The sequence below is a fragment of the Thermobia domestica genome, chromosome 16, assembly GCF_964235325.1.
Source record: "Thermobia domestica chromosome 16, izTheDome1.hap1.1, whole genome shotgun sequence".
Lineage (NCBI taxonomy): Eukaryota > Metazoa > Arthropoda > Insecta > Zygentoma > Lepismatidae > Thermobia > Thermobia domestica.
Genome location: NC_137469.1, coordinates 154,230,101 through 154,256,902, shown reverse-complemented (window position 1 = coordinate 154,256,902; position 26,802 = coordinate 154,230,101).

The window sequence follows — 26,802 nt, the reverse complement described above, 5'->3', positions numbered from 1 at the left end:
AAATCTCCTTTAGGAGTAAAGCTTTTAACACCAAAACTAATTCAGCTTTTATCAATGATGTATAAGAGTTTCAGAAAAAAATGTACGTCTATATGTTGTGTGCGCACGCTTTTCTTAAAAGGTAACATATTTTACAACACCCAGTCTACATTAAAATCTATTCTTACCATAAGTACTCCACTGGTTATTAACATCCGTCTCTCCCGCTCAAACTGCTCGAAGAGTAACACCTTTCTAGTTTAGCCAGAAGAGAGGAAAATCAATGAGAAGGTTGCATACATACCTACAAAATTATGACTGATTTTTACCTATTAAAACAGTGAATATGATGGGTTGCTTCATGATTATTGCATTAAACGTTTTCAGCTGTCAATTCAGTGTTATTATTTTCCAGATGTGTAATACTGCGTAAGTTTTACACTCACCACTCGTTTTCGAATCCCTGGTTTGATTCTAGCTCGCGCCTATTCGACTATCTAGTGGGCAATTTCCTTGGAGTAAACTCTCCTGTTTGCTCCCACTATCTTCATAACACAATTCCATACATTATCATCATCACCGTCTCTTTAGACTTGGTGTATGATCGTAGGAATTTCAACTAGATATTTCGCTTCACCTCATTTCATAAGTTTTGTAAATATTCTACTCTGCGTGAAAGAGATTTTATCTTTGGATATAGTATAATGGCCTATGCTAATATACACCGTATATATTTATATTTATAGTTCAATCGGCAACTGTTAAGGACCTCAAGACTCCTACTTTACAGACCTCCTACAGTACTTTGAGCAAATGACTAATGAGCAATTATCTTAGTATGTAATCACTTCAATTGCGATTAATGTAACTATTTTTTCAAACTTGAAGCAATGATGGTGGAGGAGCAAGCAAGTTCACAACTTCAGGGTGTTGGACCGTCATGAAGTCTTGGTTCTCCAAGAAAAGTCTGCAAACCACTTCTTATGATTATGCATTATAAGCTAAAGTAGACGGTGGTGATGATATTAAATGAAAGAATAAAATGAAAATGAAAGGAAAACGGAGAATACCGACAAAATCCCGCTTCACGGTGTTTACCAACCACAAAATTCACTTGGCACAAGCTTGTATTGGACCAGGAACTACACACACTGGAGATGATAACTCTTCCACTGAGCTACGGGGGCCCCACTATTTCTGCTTGTCACAATGGAGAAGAGATACCTAGGGCCAAAATTCCTAAAAACTAAGGCACTATAAACTGACAATATTTATTGAAATAATTGTCTACATTCAGAACAACGGAACAGATTAAACACAAAACACTCACTATTCAAAAGTTTTAAATGAAGACGTGCCTCTTACTTGTCATGAAGAAGATGGATGACATTTTCTCAGCAACGTTGATTTCTCAACCAAGACAGCCAACGACCTCAGAATATCTAGCAATACCAATGTCCAATCTTAACAGGAAATCTTACGTTGCCTAATTAACCAATCACGGCTGACCATCTCGTAATATAAAATTAGACTCAACTCACTTTAATTTGCTGTATACGATGACCCCAGCATATATTGTAGCGATTACAGTTCCACTCGTTAAAGACGACTAAATACACATAACCAGAAATAGTTGTAATTGCAGTTTTGATTCATACACATACAAAGTACATTGTTGAAGAAATAAAGAAGGAACATAAGTAACAGGAGTTTGAACAAAACTCAACATTCGTTTACCATATCTGGGATATACCCCTGGTCTTGTCATGCTGAAATAATGAACATGTTGTAACCTGGAAACTGTTGTCAATTTTCTTCATTAGGGTATTTTGCAGGCGAGAATATTTTGTGCTGAAAATAGTTTAACTTTTTTCTATAGTAATATGTAAAGGAATAAGCATTTGTTTGGTGCAACTCTGTGGTAATTTCACCTAATGATAGCAATAATAACTGTTTTTTATACTTTTTCCATATTGTGTTTATCGTCTAAAAATGTTTTCATGTAAGTAAGAAAAACATTTTTAAAGTAATATCATAGCAAAGCCATCCAATAATATTAAATAATGCTGTATTTACCTTCAAACGATGCACTATTGGGCAGCCATTCGCAATTGCCGCGGCAAAATCTACTTAACAAACATCGCGAATGTTATAGTGTGTGGACAGAAAACATGTAGCAGGTATAGTGTGTGCACTTTGACGTTGGTGATCGTCACGTCGGGCCGCTTGTGAAGATGGATTCGGAAGTAATATCGCTAACATTCACAAAAGGGTTTCCTTCATCAGTGGCTTCGCAAGCACTATGCTATTTCTCTCACCACACACATGTCTACTTTCGCACTTGTATTTCTGATATTTCTGAGTAGTAGACAAAGTATAGATTTATGGATATGAGTTACTACACCCTACAAGTTCTAGAAATCTGTAATATGAATTATTACCCTGATAATGGGAATAATACATCATTGTTTCTATATATTTATCAACTTTTCACAATTTTGTATTTTGTGTAGTAGAATTTTGTAGTGCCTGGTAACATTGTACAGAGTTCTTCGTTACATGAGATTATCAACATCTCTAATTTTGATAGCATACACGAGTACTTGGACATTTTCCCAGAAGTTGAAATCTGAGGAGTGAGGCCAAGAAAACGTGGTTGTCTTCCAAAGCAGTTCATTGACCAGCCAGGTGTTTAAAAACTGTACATCCAATACTCAAAAACATAATCAACATAACGTGGAGTATCATCGTACGTTAACACATTGGCATCTACTGACAATAGCGATTAAACTATGTTTTCTAATTTTTAATCGTATTTCGTTACTGTTCGTGTCATAGAGAAAATGGCTCTTAACAATAATCTTTCACACACCATATCCTACCATTGCTTCTCTCGAACACCTGCAGATGCGTCATTCCAATACAAATCACTTTCCGCCCAAGATCGGATGTTTCACATGTTCATATCGTTCAAAACGCAAAATATTGCCTCATTGCTCTGTGATATGTTCCGCTTACTCTACACAAATATAAGGTACAATTTCAGTAAGATGATATTGGACTTACGGCGACAAGAAGAGGGACTCTGAGGACTTTCGGGGAAGTGGTTACACTACTATTGATGTTTCTTCGTGTGTTAGCATGTGTGTTCTGCTTGATTTGTGGTTATTAGTTACATCAGTGGTTTTCCTAAAGTTTTCAAACACTTTAATAGCGATGGAAATGCTAATAGAATCCCTGTCTAGATGAATATGGATGAAATTATCTGCAATCACTCTCGTGCTTCGCACTTGTGAACTCAGCACTATTTCGATGCGTGAAATTCGTTCGGTAAGTACCCTTAGCTGTCAAATGCCCCATCATATTACCTCCACATCGATTATAAATCTACAGGGTTACTTTTAGTACATTATATCTTACATAATTTATTTTTAATTTTGGTGTTTTAACACTTTTGTATCATCCTGAAAAATGCAAATTTTTATTACAAGAGTGGATAACACAAATACTTAGTGAGTTATCTTAAAGCAGAACCAAATCCCGTAGTGAGGTTATATTTGTGAAAGAACATGAATATCCCGTTTTGTGTAGGCGATTTTGTTAAAGAAAAACTTTGTAATTTTAGTTTTGTCCAAAATATGAAATTCAGTCTCTTTGCCATTACTTGAATTTTTTCACTCCTGCTTCATACGAAAATAAAACAACACACATAATTTCTATTTGATTTCGGGAAGAACAAAAAGACATGGCAAAATTTCAGAGGTGGATTCCTTATGGGTAGACAAATAAAAAAGTTCATATGACTATATGTTTGCAAATGCATCGTTACAGAGTTACGGCCATTGAGCCTCCTGACAGTTATGGATGTCTCTGTTTCCGTACTTATAGGCAGAGAGCCATGAATAATACATTAGCGCAAAGAGTACGGAACATACGTTCCAAGGAGCTCAAGTGTACCCATTGTGCGCTGAGTACTACAAGAATTAAAAAACAAGACTGAAAAGTCATGAACAAAACATTAAAATATTTAATTTCCTTAAAGTGCAACAATACAGCAAATGGAAAACTGACTAAAACACAACCACACTTGTTTGTCAGAACAAAAAATCGGAAGAAAAACACATCATGCAGGAGTTACAATCACGAACACAAAATGCTCTGCGTTATCAGAGCCAAGAAATCGATGCACATATTTATTTGCAATTTCATAAAATTAAATGCATATGTAGTGTCTTAGAGTAAATGTTGAGAATGTCCACCTTCTGCCTGAATGCAAGCTTCAATGCGTTGCCGTATGAACTATTTTACTCGTCTATCCATAAGGAAATCTAACCCTGAAATTTTGCCGTGTCTTTTTGTTAGACTCTGTGTATATATTACTATCTAAGTTCTAAATGTGTTTCAAGAAATCTTGAGACTTCTCTAACTTTATAATAGGTGTCACTTTCGAAAGTAGATGCGATTAACCGAACCTGTTACGCTCGTGTAAAATACTGAAACATTGTTCTTTACAGATAGATGTTGATGATAAAGAAAACAAAATGCTGAAAATGTGTGCTAGGTTTTGTAACTAAGTTCCGTGTATATTGGTTTCTAGAAACAAGTTTCGGAAAATCTTGACATATACATTATACTGCTTCGAAGTGGTGTTTTTATTTCAAAGATGGATGCATATTGCTCTGTCTAAATAATCAAAACAAAAAACGAATTACATCCTATACTATTTGCTTTCCCTTCATAATTTTAATATCTGATGAACAAGAACGAATTGGAATTAGCAAAGAAAATATCTTGAAGGAAAGACACCTCTGAAATTTTTGCCTACGATAGAGTTTCTGTCGTCTTTATGGTATGCTACGAAATATAAATCTTAATCTCATTTAATTTTAATCTCAGTTTGAGCCATTAATTTTCTTTTCTTGCGATTTCTTTTATGCATTAGATAAATTACGAACTAAGTCTTCTGAGATATAACTCATTTTGACATTACGTGTATTTTATACCTAGTAACAGATAAGGCAAGGATGTTATTAAATTTTTCAGGTCTTATAAATTTGTTTGAACACTGTTATACATTATCAAAGACATATTTTTTTCAAGTGACAGACTCTTGGTGAAAAAAAAAATGGAATTTGTCTACATTTATAATAAGATGTATATGTCAAGAAAGACGAAAAATTCTAATTTCTACTCAATAAAGAATGCTAAATGTATTTTTGGTAACAATCGGAGGACACTCCCTCCCAATAATTTGTTTGCAACTATTTGTATAAAAGTTCAAAAACTTTCTATTTATTTTTTAAAAAATAATTTGCGTGATAGCAAATTAGTTTAGTACACAAAGTGGTGGGTAATGTATATGCCTATTTCAGGATTCAACTAGAGGGGTGTAAAACCTTTTAATTACTTTAGTGCGCCATTAAATTATGTCATGCATTCATATTTAATATTATATATATCTTCTATGTACTAAGTATATTGGAAACATATAAGTATATTCGTACTAAGGAAGTATTAAGTATATTCGAAAGTATTCTAAACATCCTCTGGCGCATACGTGCGCTGTAGAAACAGACAGTGAAAGTGTCTTTAGCGGGTAGCACTATATCCCATGTAATCCTGCAACTAATCAACCCTATACACACGATAGGCAAACGATCTCTTCTTCAAGTAGCGCCAAACTTAGCAGTCGCGAAGTGTTAAATCCAGAAAATGGAATAGCAAATCAAATCAACGGAGACAGGAAGTAAGAGAAAAATATTATCGTTGTACAGCCTATTTTGTTCGTGCCATGTGTGCCTTTGTGCAGTGTTGTTGGCACTAAATGCTGTTCGCAAATTCCATACTTGCGTTCTGACACAAAAGAGTATCACACTTTCTTGAAGGAGAGAATTGTGGTTTATATTTTTTATATGAACGATAACTTGGGGACATCAATTCGATTGCATGAAAAGCGCTGCTACCTACTGCTAATGTATTTTCGTGCCACCTCCAGCAGTGCATCTACCATGGCGAGCATTGACTGGACATTATTTTCCAGACACGCTATAACAATATAAAACCTTCATGGCTCGCTAATATTGTTTTGAGTTTCCAATTAGCATTAATACTAATCTGCTACACTATAAAAACACACTAAGTTTATTAAATATATGGTATACGTAAAGATAGTTCTAGTGGCTATTTTCTTAATCAGATTAATATATATAATAAAGTTTATTTCTCAAGTTACTACATCTATTTGAATAGGATTAGCTTCATTATTCCAACCTCTCTTACGCCAGACATGATATGCTAGTTGATTTGACATCACCCGCCGGCTGCTACGCACTTATGTAGTCATGTATTAGTTACCATTTTTATGCCAATTGTAGATGAATGGAAAATGTAATATAATGCATTGTGTTTCATTACATCTTGTAATTCTGTCTAATTCAAGCTTTAAAATAATAATAAACAAAAATATGTGAATCGTGTATTCGCAACACGTTTCTCTATGCGTGAAATTTCACCACTGTTCAGCAATTATTCACAGACATATTTAGTGCCCGCATTATTGAAGGTATAAGGTATTAATTGACAGTTTTTCGTTAAGAGTTCTGGATTCTTGTGATCTCGTGTCTCATGTTTGTATTGTGGTGGAATTTGATTGAATGACATTAACTATTTAATTAGAAAAGCTACTGCCCCAGTTCCAGGGGTGAGTATTATCTATCTATCTATCTATCTATCTATCTATCTATCTATATCTTATATATATATATATATATATATATATATATATATATATATATATATATATATATATATATATATATATATATATATATATATATACAATAGTCAAAATTTGTAATATAAAAATTGGCCCCTTTTTTCCTATTTAACAGCGGAAGTTTAGAAGAATGCTGAAACACATGTTCAATTATGTTTCATGGAGAGCTCATATGCCAAGTTTTATCCTACCAATGTAAGATATTTCATTCTTGGAAAAAGAAGTATAATCTCCTTTAACATCCCTTAGAGTACGTATTATTTTAAAATAATTTGTTATCATTTGTTTACATGGCAATGAAGCTTTCTGTTTAAATTTTATGTTTCTAGCTATAGTAGTATTGTCTTTATGTTGGTTAATGAGTTAATTTTATGTAAGGTATAGATATGAAAGGAAAAAACTCTATATCGCGCCAACACATTATAATTACGAACTTCCGAAATTATTAGTGCAATACTGATCAGTGACATAGCCAGAAACATATGAAGAAGAACACTCATTTTTGCTGTAGCGAAGATATGCCCATATACACACATATATACATACCCCAAGCATTATATGGCATCGCCGGCTGAAATGTGGGCAATATAGTCGGCCAGAGTATTTCATTGGCTCTTGTGACACGAGTTACACAGTATTGAAATACTGATGAAATTTGCTATGAAGTACTTAAACTGAACCTATTGACGCCACAGCCATGAACGACTATGGCCCTCCAAATGACTCATGTTCAATTGGGTGATGAGTGGTCAGCGCATAGTTCCCAGGCGCCACTATTTCTGTTTTTCGGGATCGGATTTAATTATTCTTACTACTTCGTAAGTACTTCTCAATTCAGGTAGCTCCTCAATTGCCTCATGATGCTGGGTCTATTTCAGAAAAATACGGTGCTGCCACCGATAATAGAACCAGGAACATGCATAGCGAGATCGCGCACATTAACTATGTAACTAAACCTGACCTTAATAATAATAATAATAATAATAATAATAATAATAATAATAATAATAATAATAATAATAATAATAATAATAATAATAATGTAATATATAGGCTATTCATAGCAAGTTATTTATACTTTCGCATTCCGAAACAATACTGTCGGTTCGCTTTTAGTGTGTAAAGTTTAGCCCCCTGAAGAAATGTTGTGGCCCCAAAGAAAAGTTGCTTGTTACTCTTGTCTACCACTGAGCCACTATTCCCCTTTGCGTAGTTTCGGATAAAGCATGTTGATGTTTTGCACTGATACATAGCAACAGTAAAAGTAAGAAGATAATTACTATAAATTAAAACATCAACAATACTGTATTAACAAATTTTGCACCTAACACAAGCGCAGATTTTTTTATTTATTGATTTTTCTTTGATTCACTTATTTTTAAATTTGGGTTTTCATGCTCGGTTACACATTAGATAAATCACAACTTCTCGCATTCTAGTTTTGCTAATAGATCCAATATTCACTATTACTCATATTGAAGGACTTGCTCTGAGAGGAATGAAATAACTTCTATGGAACATAGGCTTAGTTGTAATAAAATGAGCTATGAGACGATTTTAAACGACAAAAACATTATTTTTTTTCGTACTGAGCAGTTACCAAAGAAACAGTTGGCATAGCTTGTGTCCTAAAATAATATGCAGCTCTACATCAAACGAAAGAAATACGTAACAGAACAAGAGCGTACTTAAAAACATTGGTTTGCAACTTTAACGTGAATGTTTAAATGTAATTTAATAACATTCAGGTAAGCTACATTATATGCAGGATAATTACAAATGATTGACCCGATTTCATAAATTCCTTTTAGCTTTATTACTGATCATATTGTTAGAATTCTTTACAGACGTACAGAAAAACGTTTTAGTAATATATTACAAGTGCTTTATATGTGTCTCTCTTAGAAATTCTGCAAATATTAAGTCAATAATCAAGTTATTACCACATTCAGTGTAGTATGTCTCTATTAGTCCATTGGAAAGCACTGTTGATGCGAGCTCTCAATTCTTGCAAGTTTATTGGTAGAGGACGCGTAAATACTGTATCTTTCACTTAACCTCGACACACAAAAAAAATCGCATGCGGTAAGGTCCAGATAGGTCCGTGGAGGCCATAACAGAATTGCTGATCATCATACCATCCATACAGATCCACCAGATTTTCAATCCACAGGGAACAACAGGCCAATTACTTGATTTTTCCATACAGAAGCACCCGGAACCTGTAAACTGTGCATACTATCTCCGAATGGACTGGGCAGTTAGTAGAACTTTGTTGAACGTCGTTTGGAACTGCCGTTGCAATATTAGGATAGACTGATGTGAATGAAACTCGAGCACAACATAAGCTTTATCTGTGCCGGTTGCCATCTTGAATAAATGCTCACTGCTGCGCTCTCATGGCAAAGATCAGAAGCGAAACCTGCAACAAAAAAGAAAGAAAAGCTTTTGAGCTTTTCAATATGTCTGTGAAGTTTTGTACAATATGTGCAGTAATAAAACTAGAGTGAATTTATGAAATCGGGTCAATCATTTGTAATAGCCCGGTACTTCTCTTCCTAGTGCATACCTTTGTATTTCAGTGAATTATTTTCTTGAAGATTTAAACTTAAATAATTCCTTCTTTTCCTACGCAATCAGATGATATTGACATTTTTAGTATAACAGCAATATGCATACTGTTTAGCTAATTTTATAAAAAATATATGAGTAAATAAGAAAATAACTTCTCTATTTTTAGGCTTGAAACTCGTTTTCGCTAGACTATTATAGAAATACCTCAAACTATCAAAATTTGAAAAGTATTAGCACTTCGTGGGCTTTATACCTTCAGCTTCTGGTTTAATCTTTTCAAGATTAACACCTATCGCTCTAATACACAGTAAACTAACTTTCAAAAATCCATCATATACGGTACTAATAAATACTTAATCAACGGTCGTTGCTTAAATAAAATTAAACTCTCTTAAAAGAATGAACAACTATTTTGAAAGTATAAACTAATTACGTGCAGTGGTTTACATATCTTCACGATCCCCTAATTCTTTTTGGTAATTTCCATTGCATGTGCAAACACTGTCCAACTGGTTTTACTTAAAGTTTAAGAAATTCTTATTTTGAATAATTGCCAAATTAAGTTCCGCAAGTTTAGAATGCTTTACATAATTCCCTTTCCCTTTAATTCTTCTTTTGGCTAAGGTTCAACAGTTTGAAAGAGAAAAAGAATGTAAGAGAGTTTGTGGTGGAAATAATTTCATTTTTAATGCAAGATCCTTAAATGTGTGCAATATAACCAGAACATAAGCGAAATTCCAAGTTTGCTAGTCCCACGTTCTTTGTGTAGCACGTGAGTGAATTCGTAACGATTTGAAATTATGAATAAAGAAATATATATATATATATATATATATATATATATATATATATATATATATATATATATATATATATATAAAGTGAGAAAATAAGTTTCTAAGGTTTCGTATTGTAAATGTAGCTTGACTGCGAGAAATGAGTTCTTTATTCTTCACATTTGCGTTGCAGTTTGAATTCCGCGTGCAAATATCATAGGAACTCTATATGCATCATGAGAAGTATCTTATATTTTAAACTCAAATATTTGCTGTTCCTTTAGATCACAGTAACCCTATTGGATCTATTCATAAGCTAACTAGTTTAAGTTTTGAACTCATTAAATGCTTCTTTTAAAGAGGCATCACTACTGATGCTGTACATTATTGAAGCGAACAATCTTCTTTCTTTCACTTTCACTATTTTAATTCCGAATTATGCGAGTAGGTTTCTAATGACAAGCAAAACTCACAACATGTTTTACAAACAATTGGAGTAACGTTACGGAAATAGCTACTATTTTACAAACGAGGAAGATAACTACATCATTGTTGATCCTTTCCTCCTAAAGAGGTTTGGGGATAATAAAATATTGTACCTACGACAACTATTGTAGAACATATCACTTAAAAATTAATTTAACATGTGTGTATTGGAAGGGGCAGGGACTGGCTTACATTTTTGACTTCAAACACTAGAGATTGCGTGAAAGTCTCAATAAACATACATAACATACTGTATCGATATTGTAAAAGTATTTGATAAGAAATGTGGAACACATCTTTTACGTCTTAAAGTTGAAGGATATGTGCCACATTGCACCAAAATATACTTTTTATGACAATTCTCGGAGAACGTATCCTTTTAATCAATAGGAGGAACTCACTTTACATCAGAGAGATAAATTCGCTGCTTACGTCTGATAGTTTATATTTCAAAGCACTAATGACTATGGGAAAGCCCCAAAGTAATTGTAAGAAGAAAATGAACAATTTTTGGAGAAGTTGTCGTGGAACTTCTTTCTTTAAAAAATCAAAGGGAAGAGAATAATCTAATCTTTGGTCTTCTGTGATCTTAGGTTCATCCACAAGGGATGATTCGGAACTTTCAAAGAAAGAATTCGGTATATTGCATCAGAATCACTTTTTTAAAGTAATCTTCCCGTAACCTTAATGGGCGTATTTCTTCTTTCATTATTGGCAAATTTTAACCCTAAATGGTGAGGATTACCTGGGGTTTCTAGGAGAAACTGTATAGTACGTTTTGTCGAAATCGAATAAATGTTGCAAGGATCATTCTGCAATGTTGTGGTGCACGCAAATGTTCAAATATGTAACGTACGGTTCCTTTTATCTAGTTTGACTCCCTTATTCTTGCAACTCCTAACAATAAGGTTATTTCCGCATGTTCAAAGAAGTCACATAATAAGCTTCGTTAAAATCCGGTAAGTTTAACGAGAGTTATCGCGGAACAGATGGACAGAAAAACACACAAATACCAATCGAGTCGTGTGTGGCAGAGGCCCCGCTAACTGTCTTTTCAATTGCTCTGATGAAAACTAAATTTGTTCGTTGATTGATTAGACTTCAATGTCCCATTTCATAATCAAAAGTATTCATATAAATTTTATATTAGTTGCAAATAACATACAATTTAACAAAAGCTGAATGAACAAGTATGTACATAGAAAGTGTATAAGAATATTATAGATTTTGATAGTCGAGGATTGCACATTATCTATATTTTAATGTTAGATTTATCCCCTGCATATCCTGTCTCATTAGGCACTGCTTTCTACTACTTTGCACTATTACTAAGTCTTGGCAGTCGGAAGTAGTTGATCGATAGATACCACTTGTAGTTGAACAATCTTGTATTTTCTTCTTCTTCCTTATTCTTTTATTTAAAGTTTTCTTCATCCATAGTTCTGTTAACCAATGTCATGACAAAGCTCTTCAGAGGGCTATTGGAGGAAAAAACTTAAAGGCTCAAATCAATGAGTTTGACCCAGTCGGTAAGTTGCTTCCTCCTAACGCAACGTATTTTGAAGATGTAACAGTTTAAGCTTGATCGTCTTGCCAGAAGTTATTACAACAGACCTTCCTTAATTGATTTATATAAATATATATGGTTCTCCGGTTCTTTATTTGGAGCCTTCTCTTGCCAACGGCCCTTGCTGCATGCCATCGTAGAAGGCATTCAAATCAATGCTTCAGCTGAACTTCGGAACATTCCAAAACAGGACTTTCAGCATTGTTTCCAGCAATGGCACAAGCGGTGAAACAAGTGTATGTGTTCTCAAAGAGGCAATTTAGAAAGTGAGTAAGTGAGTGCGTACAAATATTATGGTAATAAATAGTTACAATGAAATTCTGGGAACTTGTTAACTACTCCTCGTATATAAGTAAATAAAATGAAAATAGCTGGTAAATCAAAGTAATGGCCAGCTACAACCTCACACTTCTTACATTGGTCAGCCAATAATTAGATTTTATTGCGAAAGAAGTTTTGAGTCTTATACGCAAAGAAGTCCCAAACAGTATGATGCACTATCTGAGTATATTGCTTTTCAGTTAAATTTGTTTTAATTTAAAAGGGCACATGGGACTCGTCACTGTTGTATCTGCTGTAAAATTTTATATTATAGTTGCTCTATGCGACATGTTACATATATCTAGGCAATTTCTATGCGATAAATTGTACATATACTCCTCAATCTGCTCTAAATTGATCAATTTCTCTATGGCCATTTTGTTCACAGACCTTTAAGCCGCAAAGTGGACCTCACTGTTCCTGTTATTGTTGACACTTACATATGAAATCCTACCACAGTTAGAACTACGTCATCCGATGATTCCATACCGAGACTAAATACCTGGAGAAAACTTATATATCGTCTGAAAGCCCTTGCAATAAGAAGTACGAAACCGATTTCAAATCACGGGCAAACTCGCAAACTGACCCTATAAGGGGGATGTTTGTTGGTGATCGTGACCCTATGAATGGTATATACGACAGAAGTAAAAATGAATATTACGATGCATCACGCATAAACGTCTGAACTCTTCACGTTCCTTTTTGGCTCATTCCTAGAACGTGAATCGGGCAAGGGTTGATAATATCACTTTGCACCTAGACGTACCCATTTTGTCATTGTTGCTAACGAATTGTAAATACAATGTGGCAGATGGTTTCTGTACCACTGGATGTATATCCATGAAACGTGGCATAAACATCATTCGTCACTAAAGAAATTATACTGTGGAAGTATTCCTATCCCAAGAATCCCAGTTTGTCAGTGTTGCCAACCAATTTTTGAAATGAGAAGTTGTAAAACAGATTCCGTACGATGAGACGTTTATACACCAAGCTTGGAAGAAATATCACATGATACTATAGCAAAAAGATGTTAAGTGTGACCGTCTTCCAACCAGTCTAGGTTGTCTGTGTTGCCAACCTATTTTAAACATCACAATGTTGTGAATGACGTGCGTGCCATTGAACGAATATATAACAAATGTGACAGAAGCAGCACTGGAGAATGGAAAACATAGTGTGAATGTCCCTGTCTCCCAAGCACACAAGTTTGACATTGTTGCCAACCAACGCGAATATTCAAGATTTTCGTATGAAGTCTACAGTGTTGGCGGGCATAATTAGACCCATGCTAGGTTTCTAGTATGTTATTGTAAACGCTCAGGCATGCACATTGTCAGTGTTTCCAATCATTCTAAAATGTGTTTTCTCCAAAGGTTGCGTGACCATTGCATGCACAGAGACAAAACTTGGTACCAACCACAGTGCATTTGCTGTTGTGTCGAGTGATGTTTATGCTGTCTTGTCTTTATGCTTGTAATGGTCAGGCAATCTTTCGAGAAAACGTATTTTAAAATGGTTGTAAACATTGACAATATGGGTGCCTGAGCGTTTACAATAACACACTAGAAACCAAGTATGGGTCACAGTCTAATTATTACCGCCAACACTGTAGACTTCATGCGAAAATCTTGAATGTTCGCGTTGGTTGGCAACAATGTCAAACTGGTGTGCTTGGGAAACAGTGACATTCACACTGTGTTTTCCATTCTCCAGTGTTGCTTCTGTCACATTTGTTATTTATTCGTTCAATGGCACGCACGTCATTCACAACATTGTGATGTTGAAATAGGTTGGTAACATTGGCAACCTAGACTGGTTGGGAAACGATCAAACTCAACATCTTTTTGCTCTAGCATCGTGTGATGTTTCTGCCAAGCTTGGTGTATAAACGTCTCATCGTACGGAACCTGTTTTAGAACTTCTCATTTTCGAAATTGGTTGGCAACACTGACAAATTGGGATCCTTGGGATAGAAATACTCCCACAGTATATTTTCTCTAGTGACGAATGATGTTTATGCCACGTTTCATGGTTATACATCCAGTGGAACAGAAACCATCTGCCACATTGTATTTACAATTCGTTGGCAACACTGACCAAATGGGAACGTCTAGGTGCAAAGTGATATTATCAAACCCTTGTCCAATTCACGTTCTAGGAATGAGCCAAAAAGGAACGTGATTGGCTCTGGCGTTTATGCATGTTGCACCGTAACATTCATTTTTACTTCTGTCATATATACCATTCATAGGGTCACGATCACCAACAAACATGCCCCTTATAGGGTCAGTTTGCGAGTTTGCCCGTGATTTGAAAACGGTTTTGTACTTCTCATGAGAAGGGCTTTCAGACGATATATAGGCTTTCCTCAGGTACTTGGTCCCGGTATGGAATCATCCCTAGTCAGTATGGGATCTAGCTGTATTTTCTGGACTCGCTAAGTCAGCCTGTACAGGTATTGTAAAACAGAAGATTATTTTGTCTGTTATATAGCTTCCAATCAAGAAGGATAGAATTGTTGCTCTGTTAAGTATGTAACATCCACAACGTTTAATAATTACAGAGTTCGTTATTTCATACGCGCCAAAGGGTAGTTAGTACTAGAGGTATCCAGGAATTTATTTTGGAAGGTTCATAATAAATTTTAACAAAACAGTTCATGCAAGAGTTTATTGTTTTAAATGAAGATAAAAATTAACATTTTTTTTGCTCTGTTTCTCAGTGCTTGATTCTCTTGAGTATCCCTCTCTCAATAAATGATACAATAGCTACCGATATTTATCTTCCCTCTATCATTCGTGGCTTATCCGCGCCTTTGGCCTCGGAAACACGAGCTCGATTCCAATTGGAGCTCATTGTAGTTCGTATTTCAAATCAGTAGGTCCACCTCTCATATAGCCTCGCTGTTGAATGTGACAAATTAACTCAAGTCAATCCACAGTCCTTGGTGCAGAGAAATGTTCTCACTTTACAAACTACTCCATAGTTCCTAATAAACATAACATTCAATTATTCGTTTTCTTTTTCGTCTTACTCGGCAACATCTTATCGTAATTCAGATAATAGAATATTACGACTGGTTTATTCTAGTTAGAATCCTCAAGAATAATTGTGAAACGACTTAAGAAACTTCAATATTTTTTTTTTTTTTTTTTTTTTTTTTTGGATTGAAATGTTTCGAGTTTTGTTCAAGATTAAAGTAATTTGAATTGTTATGGGGCGGAAATCCTTGAGAAACCCTTACAATGATCTTAAAACTTTGCTCCATTAAATACAGCAATGAGTCCGCCAGGTCTATTTAGACTAACTAGAAAAATGTTTTCGAAACATACTTTGTGTGAAGATCTCTAATACCGCATTTTCACCATTCAGTTATTTTCAATCATCTATGAGAATACATAAAATGACTACATTATCATTTTTCTCCTAAAGGCATATTTTTTATAAATGAATTCTATAATAAAATATTTACATAAACAAATTAAATTTAGTTATTTCTTGATAAAACTTGATAAATTACGTGCGCACAAAGTAACATTGAAATGATACATTAATAATAATGTGAACAGCTTCCACGGGCGTAATGAAGATTGCGAGGAGAATAACACAAAAAGAAAGAAGTACTGCCACTGTTTTAATTCAATCAGATTGTAGAAAGCTCTTTGAAGTAACGGAGATTTTCTCATGTAGCAATTGGTAAAAAGGTGTGGTTGTTACCATGGTGTTGGATCAAATATAATCTCATTTTCTATTTTACCTCAAAATGTAAAATGTACCCCTTTCTGTTGTATTAATCCTTCAAAAACTAAGAAACCTTTTCTTACAGTCTACCAAATGTCTCTTGGCTCTGCCATCTATCTAATTAGCAGGGTAATGCTCTTACAATAATGAAATGTACTTCTTTTCGTAGTTGTTGAAAATAATCTGCTTAGTTGTTCATACTAGAATCAAAGTGGCATTTCACAATTTCTAGGATTTAATCAATACTGGAATTTTACATCTAAAACTTTTAAATCTCTTTTTTATGGAATTAACACTTGCGTCTCCATTTCCTAAGTACCAAGCGTACGCTTTAATTAGTAACTTTTATCTGAATCCGAATATTAATCGTGGAACTTTGACCTAAAGAAACTAAAACTTTGAAATTAAATTTAAAAATTCAAAATCTGTAGACCGTAAAAAAATGATAAAAATAACATTTATTCTCTATAATAATTTATCAAATATATTTTGACGCTATAATTTATATACTTAAGTTTTAATTATATGAATGAAAACGAAATGTAGTTATGCCATTTTCCTATTAAATATAAATTTAAAAACTTAAAACTTATTTTTAAAGTTATGTTGAATAAACTTTGCTCCATTTTACATTGTTTACCTCATAATAACTGTAAGAAAAATTTAGGCTTAAAGATTTGGTAAAATGAGCTTTCTAGGAAATACAATAATAATTTTCCCTCAGGAATTACTTTTCAGACACAGAAATGAGAAACCATTTTACAACCGACTATGACTAAGTTCCCAATATCCTTAATAGAAAATACAGCAATAGAATTTAATGTCAGCATTGAATTTTTCTCAACCACAGGAAGCTTCTTATTACAAAAGTAGAAACAGTGCAGCTATGTCACGTGTCTATGAAATAACTAGAGCAAGTTTCAACATGCTTCGGCCACACAACGAGAAGTAGAATTTAACACTGTAACACACTTCGCTCTAACTGGGTCGCATTTCAATATAGAAGAAAATGTTGCGATCAAGTTTTGTGTAGTAACTGAATACAACCATGAAGCATTGTCAAGAATAAACTCATTTGACTAACACAAATGATCTTCCTACCGAATTACAGTCGTCGCCTTGAGTCTGTCCAAGGAAGATGTGACCAACTTTTCTTAATTCGTAGGTGTAATTCATCACGAACCTGTTCCAGAAGGCCCTAATGTCAATGGAGTTTTCTATCTAGAGGCCTTGAAGTGATTCCTCCAAGAAATTACTGGAGTCAGAGCACGATGAATCAGCTCCGGGAATTGGAGTTTTCTTAGCGGCAATGTTCTCTCATTTACGTGTAACAACGTCAGGAAGTTTACGGCAAAGAAAGGAAAACTTCAATGTTACTGACAATATATCGTATTCTCCAGATTTGGATCCAGTGGAGTATTTCCCATTTTCCTAAGTTGAAACTCTATTTGAATGGCGACATCTTTTGAGAACATGGAGGCCATCAAGGCGCCCGTGAGTACGAAACTGAAGGACATGTAAGATGGCGGTTTATCCTATCGCTTCCAGCCGCTGTCCCAAAGAGAAAAGTTGTGCATAGAAGAGAGGAGTTGGCTGCAGAAAGGTTGAAGCAGGGGCGTCATTTAGGGAGACAGGAGAGGGCAATTGCCCTCTCTCCCAAGAGTTTGGGGATTACATATACTTTAATCGATTGTCTACTAATATGCTAGTACAAAACGTAAACTTCTTATGTTGGTGATGCTCTTGTCCCCCTCAAGCGAAGTCTGAAATGACGACCCTGGCTTGAAGGAATATAACCTTCATGAAGATAATATTTTTTTACTTTAAGAAGCCAGTCTTAGAACTCTATTAACATAGAGTATATATTCAAAATACTTTATTATTATTATTATTATTCTCAGTTTTAAGTTCTAGGGCTCTATTTTCCAACCTATAATGTGCCTTTTCCGTTTGTTGGAAGCGAAAGTCCTAATAAAAGGGCAGCTTGCACGAAAGTTGAATGATAGGAGAAGAAGTGAGGCTCTGGTTAAGTATTATTTCACTTTGTTTGTGTATTCTTACAGTCTGCGTTTTGGACGTAGTGCCTGAGATAAGTATATTGTCTAAAATGAGCTTAATATTTGGATATTTGCTGTCTATTCTACCTTCAGAAAGGAATAATTTGAAACCTACTGTACACAATACACACTTAGAAGTAATGTGTTTTATATTACTTGTGTAAAATTGCATTGAGAAAAGTTTTACTAGATTGGTCAGGAGAGGAAATAAATAATCATTGGATTAAACCTATCCTCTAGTAGTTGAACACTTAAGTTAGATTTCCTTCGATGTATCTACGTACGTTTCCTTGCTAAAAGTTACTCTAGAAATTATACACCTATAAACTATCAAGACTTATGTGTATATACAGGGTGTTTCACAACAACACAGACAACGTTTGGGAGGTGATTTCTGCCATCAAGATAAGGGAGGAAGTATAGACCAACCTGGGTGTAGAAATCCGTCATTGCGGAGTTATAGGCTACCGAAAATATGAAAAATGATCTTTAAAGGTACATAACTCTAACATTATTGGACCTACCGTGGTCGGGTCAAGTCATCACTTAGGAACTAATATTTTCTATATTCCCTATCCAAAAATATGTTTGAGAATCCTGATTTACTCACCCAACAATTTTTATAGAGGGAGTTTGGCTACGGGCATATAATTTTAAAAAGTCACCAACTACCTCTATAAAAATTGTTGCGAAAGCACCAGGAGATTCTGAAACCTGTTTCTTAGGATAGCGAACATATTAGTTCCTAAAGAAAGTCATGACCCGACTACCGTAGGTCTCAGCTATGGAACTTTGAGCTATGGAACTTTAAAATTCATTTTTTCATGTTTTCGGCAGCCTATAACTCCGAAGTGGTGGATTCCTGCACCTAGGTTGGTGTATACCTTTTGTCTTATCTTGGTGTACAGGAATCACATCCCAAAGGTTGTTGGTGTTGTTTTGAAACACCATGTATATACAACAAGCCGCTTAGATGCCAAGTGGTGCAACGCTAAGCTGGAAATTTATCAGGAGAGACTGTTGAAGTTCAGTATATAATAAGATACCACTAAACTGGCCAATATTTGCAGCTGCAATATCGAAAACAAGTTCTGACACACTTAACCATACTCTATCTTTCGAGTATAACTTCAGTGTTTAGAAAATAAGGAAAGGAAATTACCTTTTTTATTTTCGTTTATTTTTTCTGTGATAATTAGTTACTACTCATCTAATATAGACCTAAATAAAATAGAGAGCCTGTTTGTGTGTCTGTTTGTCTGTCTGTGTGCGGCCTGTGAACCAGACAAGTGGACCGACTGTTACCAAATTTTGGTCACGGGTACCTTGGACCAGACCCCAGACCAAGACGAAGCGTCTTTTTTCTAATTCGAACCAGGGGTCTCAGGAGGCGTTTACTGTTACATGCAAAAGTAGTAGAAAATGACCGATGTTAGTGTCGAATTCATAGTTTTCGCAGTCACTGAGATCAATGGTGAATCTCTGATCACATTAACTTCCAAATTCACACCATTCGGCTACGGGCCGTCGGTCACCTGTGGGGCGGGGGGATACGAGAGATGGAAAAATTATCCAAAATGACCGATATTAGTGTCAAATTCATAGTTTTCTCTATCGCTGAGATGAACGGTGATACACCCACAGGCGCTGACTGGCCAGAGACGTTTTATATTTTATCTGACGCATGCGAAGAATGGGTATTTCAGCCAGTTTTCAAATATAATGAACCAATACTGCTCAACGTAAATTTAAAAAATATTTCTATACAAACTTCTAGAGGAACTTATTAAACATTAGTTAAATACAGTATGTAATATAAGATATAATAATAATAATAATAATAATAATAATAATAATAATAATAATAATAATAATAATAATAATAATAATAATATTTAATAATAATAATAATAATAATAATAATAATAATAATCATCATCATCATCATAGGTATTCTGCCTTACTCGCAGGTCACTTGCGGCAGCTGAGAAGCTTTCATGCTCTACGATCCTCCGCTAAACTCTTCGTCTTCACGTATGATCTTTCTATTTTTATATCTTTCATTAATTGTAGTCTCCTTCGCCCCCTCCCTCTTTTCCCGCCACCATACCCTCTAGGACGTCCCTCATGACACAATTTTTTCCTAGTCAATGTTCCAATCAGCTTCTCTTCCTCTTCTTAATAATATCTAAATGTGTTCTTTTCTCACCCACCATTTCTAACACTCTCTCATTAGTTTTCCGCTCGACCCAACTAATTCTTTCCATTCTTCTCCACACCCACATTTCGAAGGCTTCCAGTCGTTTTTCATCACCTTTACGTAATGTCCACATTTCCGCCCCATACAGTACAACACTCCACACGAAGCATTTTATGAGTTTTTTCTGAACTCTTTATTCAAGGTCCCACAAAAAGACTTTTTTCCTCCTAAAGCCTTTCTTTCGCCATTCCTATCCTTGCTTTTATTTCACGTTCGCACTTCATGTCATTACTAAGAATACTATCCAGATATCAAAAACCATTCATTTGTTCTATTTTCTCCCTCCTACTTTTATATTTGACACAGACCTCTTCGCTCCAATCACCATCGCTTTTTTTTTCTAACATTATTCTTCAAAGACCATCCTCTGGTTTTCTAACATTTTATTGATTTCCTTTTCAGATTCTGCAACAAGCGCAATATCGTCTGCAAATCTTATGCATCTAATCATTCTACCTTCTACCGAAATGTCCTCATCATCATGTAAACTCTTTTTCACTATCTCTTCTAGATACACATTAGTGTTGGCGAGAGGCAGCATCCTTGTCGAACTCCCCTTCCAATTGCACTCTTCTCCATCAGTTCTTCCTCTATCCTAACACTTACTTGTTGGCTCATGTATAAGTTTCTTAAGAGTATAAGATATAAAGTAGACTTTAATAATTGTTCATATTCTATTTCGTTTCCATAATTAAAAAACGAAAGTATTTCCACATTCTCCTGACACACCTGCTATAAAATAAACAACAACGCATAGCACATAATTTTTTATACGAAGAATAAAACAGACAGAATATTTCAACAGTACTCCATATCCGTAGTGGAAATAATATAAATTCAATTCTATACATTATAAGTTCCCCGTAATTGTTTGCTTTTGCTAAAGGATTTCCGTTTTGTAGACCATCAATTCTCCTGTCCATGGGTGTTGATCCTGGGGATAGATCGAGGGGACCTGCCCCCCAAATTTTTGCTTGGTTTCTCCGGGATCTAGATTTCTTTACTTGGTTTTTTGGTTGCACACCAGATAAAGAAACACACATAGTTGAAGGTCCATTTCCCGAAGTTATACAGAAATCGGTTTCGATACTCGTCTTTTCTCCAAGCCTACGTCGCTTTTCCACGAGGGATTTTTTTAAATGTTAAGTATATATAGAAATTCGTACTATGTAAATAAACTTCTGTTGATAGTCAATTGAATATAATCACCTATGGCAATGTGAAAAGGTATGTGCGATGCAGATATAAATGTATCAATTCCGTGCTAAGAAACAGAAGATCCCTGCCATATGCTGATTGTTAGTGGGTGTACTTGAACCAATCATACAACTAAAACAAAAACTCCTCTCTTTTTTCAAGTTTTTTTATATGATTTATTGAGAGATGCATCCATATTGTCTTGCGCTGAACAGTAGTTTTACTGGAAGACTGCTCTATCACTGAAACATCATTTTGAGGTAAAAGAAAAGAGAGAGAGTTGCACAATTATTCAATATTATGCTGTATGGAAGTATGGCCCTCCTCTCTGAATGATGTTAGGAAACTTACTATTCACTTTGTCACTAAATATTGTTTTTAATAGTCGAAATTCATATTACTATCAGTGAGAAGAAGTAACAAAAGTCAGCGACATAAGTATCTGTTTCAACAAACTCACGTGTTGTGAATAAAGCATAGCGTGATCAGATTTATCTTCCAGGACAAGCCACAAACTGGTATGATAGCGTGTGCTGTGCTTGCCATAATACAATTGAGAAAATTATATCTGCCTGTGTATGCTATCCATGAAGAAATAATTAGTTGTAGATGGAATAGATAAGTAGTTGGTAGATCACTTACAACATAGTTGACTCTGACTTGTTTTGTGCTTAATGTATCGGTGTTGGTCATCATCTCACATTTCATCATCATAATTTATCTTTACGGGCCGCGGTGGCTCAATGTTAGGTCTCTCGTCCGAACTAGTGGATGGTGCATTTACATTTAATGTACTTGGTTCTTGATCAATTCCCAGTAGAAGTGTAACCGGAATTTTAACTGCTCTGATTTTTCTGTGTTAATGTCCATGTGGTGTCCGGTAGTCCTGAACAGTTCAAAAAAGAGTACAAGCTACAAAATTTAAAAAGAAATAGTACAGCTTGCTACCAATGGTACATAATTGGTTCCTGTGGTGAGTGGGATCTTTGGTTCGATTTCAGCTCCCTCCAAGTAGGTTTTGTGTTGGACAAACATTATGTGCTTGAGCTTTCTCGGGGTTCTCACGTTTCTTTCCACTTTCTTCTTTTCACCATTTCATTCATTCTCATCAACTCTGTCTCGTTTAGCTTTTTCATCATAACCGGGAATGTCTCTTTAGGACAAGGACTTATCTAACACATTGTTAGGTTTGCCTGACATATTTTGTAAATTTTTATTACGATTTTTACTTAAACTTTCACAAATATTCGCTGAAGCCAGTGGCAGCTTTCACGCGAACATAGCTACTTCAGACATTTGTGGTATTACACCAATGGAAGCCGAAACAAGGCCAAGAGTGCTGCCGGTCCAATATTCAGATGCCGTCAAACAGTAATGCAGACAAGTCCACACAATTACTGTTCTCAAGAGTCGAATTATACTACAGACGACTCTGCAGAGATCATCATGGTTATACGGAGATATATGTTGTCCAATAAGTGTCACATTTTTCAAGCTACTGCTTGGTCGTCCTATGTACGATTCTTTTATGTCCATTGCTTTCATACATGCATCGCTGTCAAGGTTGTATTCCATGTATAGGTACCATTTTTTTAATCAAGAAGTCACCCTCTTTTAGGACGACCCTCCAGTCGTCTGTTTACACGGTGCCCATTGACATCGTTGTGGTATAATTTTACTTTTCACTTATACATGGGTTCCTTGCTTGTCCTCCGCTACCAGCACGCAGCGAAACCATCCCTTTTGGTATTGCAACTGTGTGAATAAAATTGCTAACAAGTAGTAGTTATTAAATAGATGACACATGTATATCTCATGATGTAGTTTTATGTTACTGATATACGTAGAGGTTCCCACTTTATGTGTTTGTATCACATTTATTAGAAAATAATTATCTAAGATGTGTTCAGTTTTTAAGTAATGAAGCCATATTTCGTTTAAGGTAGAAACTTTGTTTAAAGTAACGTAAATATGGCTTGGGAAAATCTTATACCAAATTAAAAAGCTTTTGAGTCTTTCAATTGAAGGGACCCTAGAAGTAGAAAAACTTGTACTTAAGGTTATCTGCATAGTATCCATAGTGAACTTCTATTACTTTCAATAATGTGTGGTAGTCTTCAATCACGCAAAATCTTAAATACATAAATATATGAATACTGGCATACTGGCATAAATATATGAATAATTTGCCCTCGGGTGAGCGTTTTCTATTAAATATTTAACTTGTGATATAAATACAGAATTACTAACCATTGTGGGTCTGAACTAAGTGTTGCGGACATACACAAAGATTCACCTGACTAAGATCAGCAGACATACACAGAGATTCATTTTTTTTTTAAATATTATCTATAATTTCATATTCCTTGTCCGTTCGTAGCACTAATTATCAGGACATTCAAATACGATTTGAACTTTTTAAATTTGGCTACAGAAGCATAATAGAAGAAGGAAACTTCTCGTATACTTGTAGCAGTCAAAAAAAATGTCTAGAAGTAGATAACTTGTAATTAAAGCTCAAGTCTTGATAGTGATGGATTGATTTACGCATTATTTTTTAAAAACATCGTTATGACATAGAGGGTGAAATAATTCTCTCAATATACTGTATAAAGAACTATACAAAACATCGAAAATGAAGGCATTGTAATTTTCTTACGAAAGCTCCTGTTGCCTAATAGATCATCCAATACTGATCTGACCTTATAGTATTAAACAAACTTAAAATGAGCCGATACAAGTGTTACAAGTCACAAGTGAGCTGTTACAAGTAACAAGACATAATTTGTTAATACGATTAGAAATATTCAGCCAGCATGAAACATACAAAGTAACGTTAATCATGTACTTACAAAAACTCCAGAACTTTATTGGTTGTAAATCTTTGTTTCAACGAATGTTGTGTTATCATTTAATTTGTAACATTTGACGTAAGCACTTTTTCGCTCCCCCCCTTTTATTCACAAATGCTACAGTTTACACATGCAAAACAATCTCTTCAAGTCATACAGCTGCAAACATCATTGTGGATCATTCGAGGAACCATTTTTTTATACTTAATAATGATACTTCAATGGAATTTGTCAAATATAGCTTAGAACATGTAGTACTCTTCCATGTCCTTTCGTGCATTCATGTAATCTTGGTACTGTAATATGAGTCCCAAAATTTAAAAGAAAAATTCTGAGGAAAATGCTTTTAAAAAATTATCTTGAACTTATTAATAATGAACATTCAAAATTTTCATTCATTCTGGGTATAGTAACTACGGCTAATGGAGAACAGCAAATTACAAATATTTAAGATTCAATATTTTGGACTTTTAAAATTAGAACTTGAATATTCTAAGCCCACAAGTTCTGCAGCGAGAACAAGATGAAAAAAGTTTATATTCAGATTTGAAGTTAACCTATCAAAATGGTCCAAATTATTAATCAATTTGAAGTTCTTTACTTTCACAGCTGCGGATTTTTATTTTACAAAAACAAACAAAAAAAGGTTTAGGAAATTGAATAACCTATTGAAAAGCCTATGATATCTTATTTATTTTTAGCCCTATATCTCAAACTGTAGTATTGTGTACATGTTTATCCAATCTATATTTATAAAAGTGAAAGTGTTTTTGAAAATGTTTCCGACATCATAACTCTTGAACTATTCAACCAATGTCGATCAAATTCTCAACATGGATGGAGTTCGGGACTGGGACGATTTTTATCATTTCAATTGGACGGCACAATTTAGGAGATGGGGAGAGGCAAATATTTAAAAATGATCGAAAGTGACAAGTATTAGTGGCGATCAGTGTTTAGGATCACTGAGATGACTGGTGACATTTCCAATGCAGATTAAATCAAAATTCAGCCCTTAATGTCCGAAATGAAACGTATTCTCCCCGTGCGAAGAATGCTAGCTAGTACTTGATAAACGCTCAAAATATGTATTTACCAGTTTGATAGGGCAAGTCAGGTTTCCATTCTCAACGTTACACACTGATGCTGTTCTTCGCAGCGGTGTGAATACTGTATAGATTATATTACAATGCAATGCCTAATCGTTGAATATTACACATGGATAAGTTAAACCCGAATTAATATTTCCTGTTGGTGCCTACTTAACAGTGGCGTAGGGAAGAGGGGCCTAGAGGGGCCGGGCCCACCAAAGAGGTCCAACAATGTACTTTACTACTTTGATGTTTGTAACTTTTTATACATTTTTTGTTTGTAATTTTTCTATATGTACCTATAACAGCACTTGCTCCCCCAAATACACATTCTGGCTACGCTACTGCTACCTAACCTTCGTCTAAATCGCCTCACTTCCCTATATGAAATATGCAGCCATTTATACGCAAATATATATTCATCATTGGTATTATTTAAAGTATGAGAATTAAAAGTTTACTATAAAAATATTCAAATTGAAATCAAACTCATTCTCTTGCAGACACAATTATGGTGCTGGTTAATTACAATTACAAACACTTGTATCATCTGCATTTGCAATTATTTCATACATATTTTGTAATTTCTGATTATGGTTAGTTTTCTGTAAAAGTAATAATAGATGACAATGCTAAAAAGGCAACTCATCTATTATAATCTTGAACATTACAGTATTATTATGGTCAAAAACAAGAATATTCACCAAAAATCTAGTAGTGTAACAACAAACATTTAAGAAAATTGATGGACTAATATTTAAATTAATATGTAGCGTTTATAACACCAAAAACCATAAAGTAGCTAAAAAAAACGTGATAGACTACACTAGACTCTGCGCACACGGTCTCGTGTTCGATTTTCAGTTAGGATAATGTTTCAGTTTACATTTTAAATGATCTTTGTCTAGTCTTATTTCACATAGTTTTGATGCTAAATGGAACATTCATAACCCATATAACCAACGAGAAAGGAAACGTAATATCATGTTTGTAGCTTTAATTTAAAAGAAAAGTTTGAAGAATTATAACACGATTTTGCTTTACTAGATGATACTGGAAAATCTTTAATGCAGCCATTTAATATTATTTATAATAGGCATTTTCATAGCAGGAAACAAAA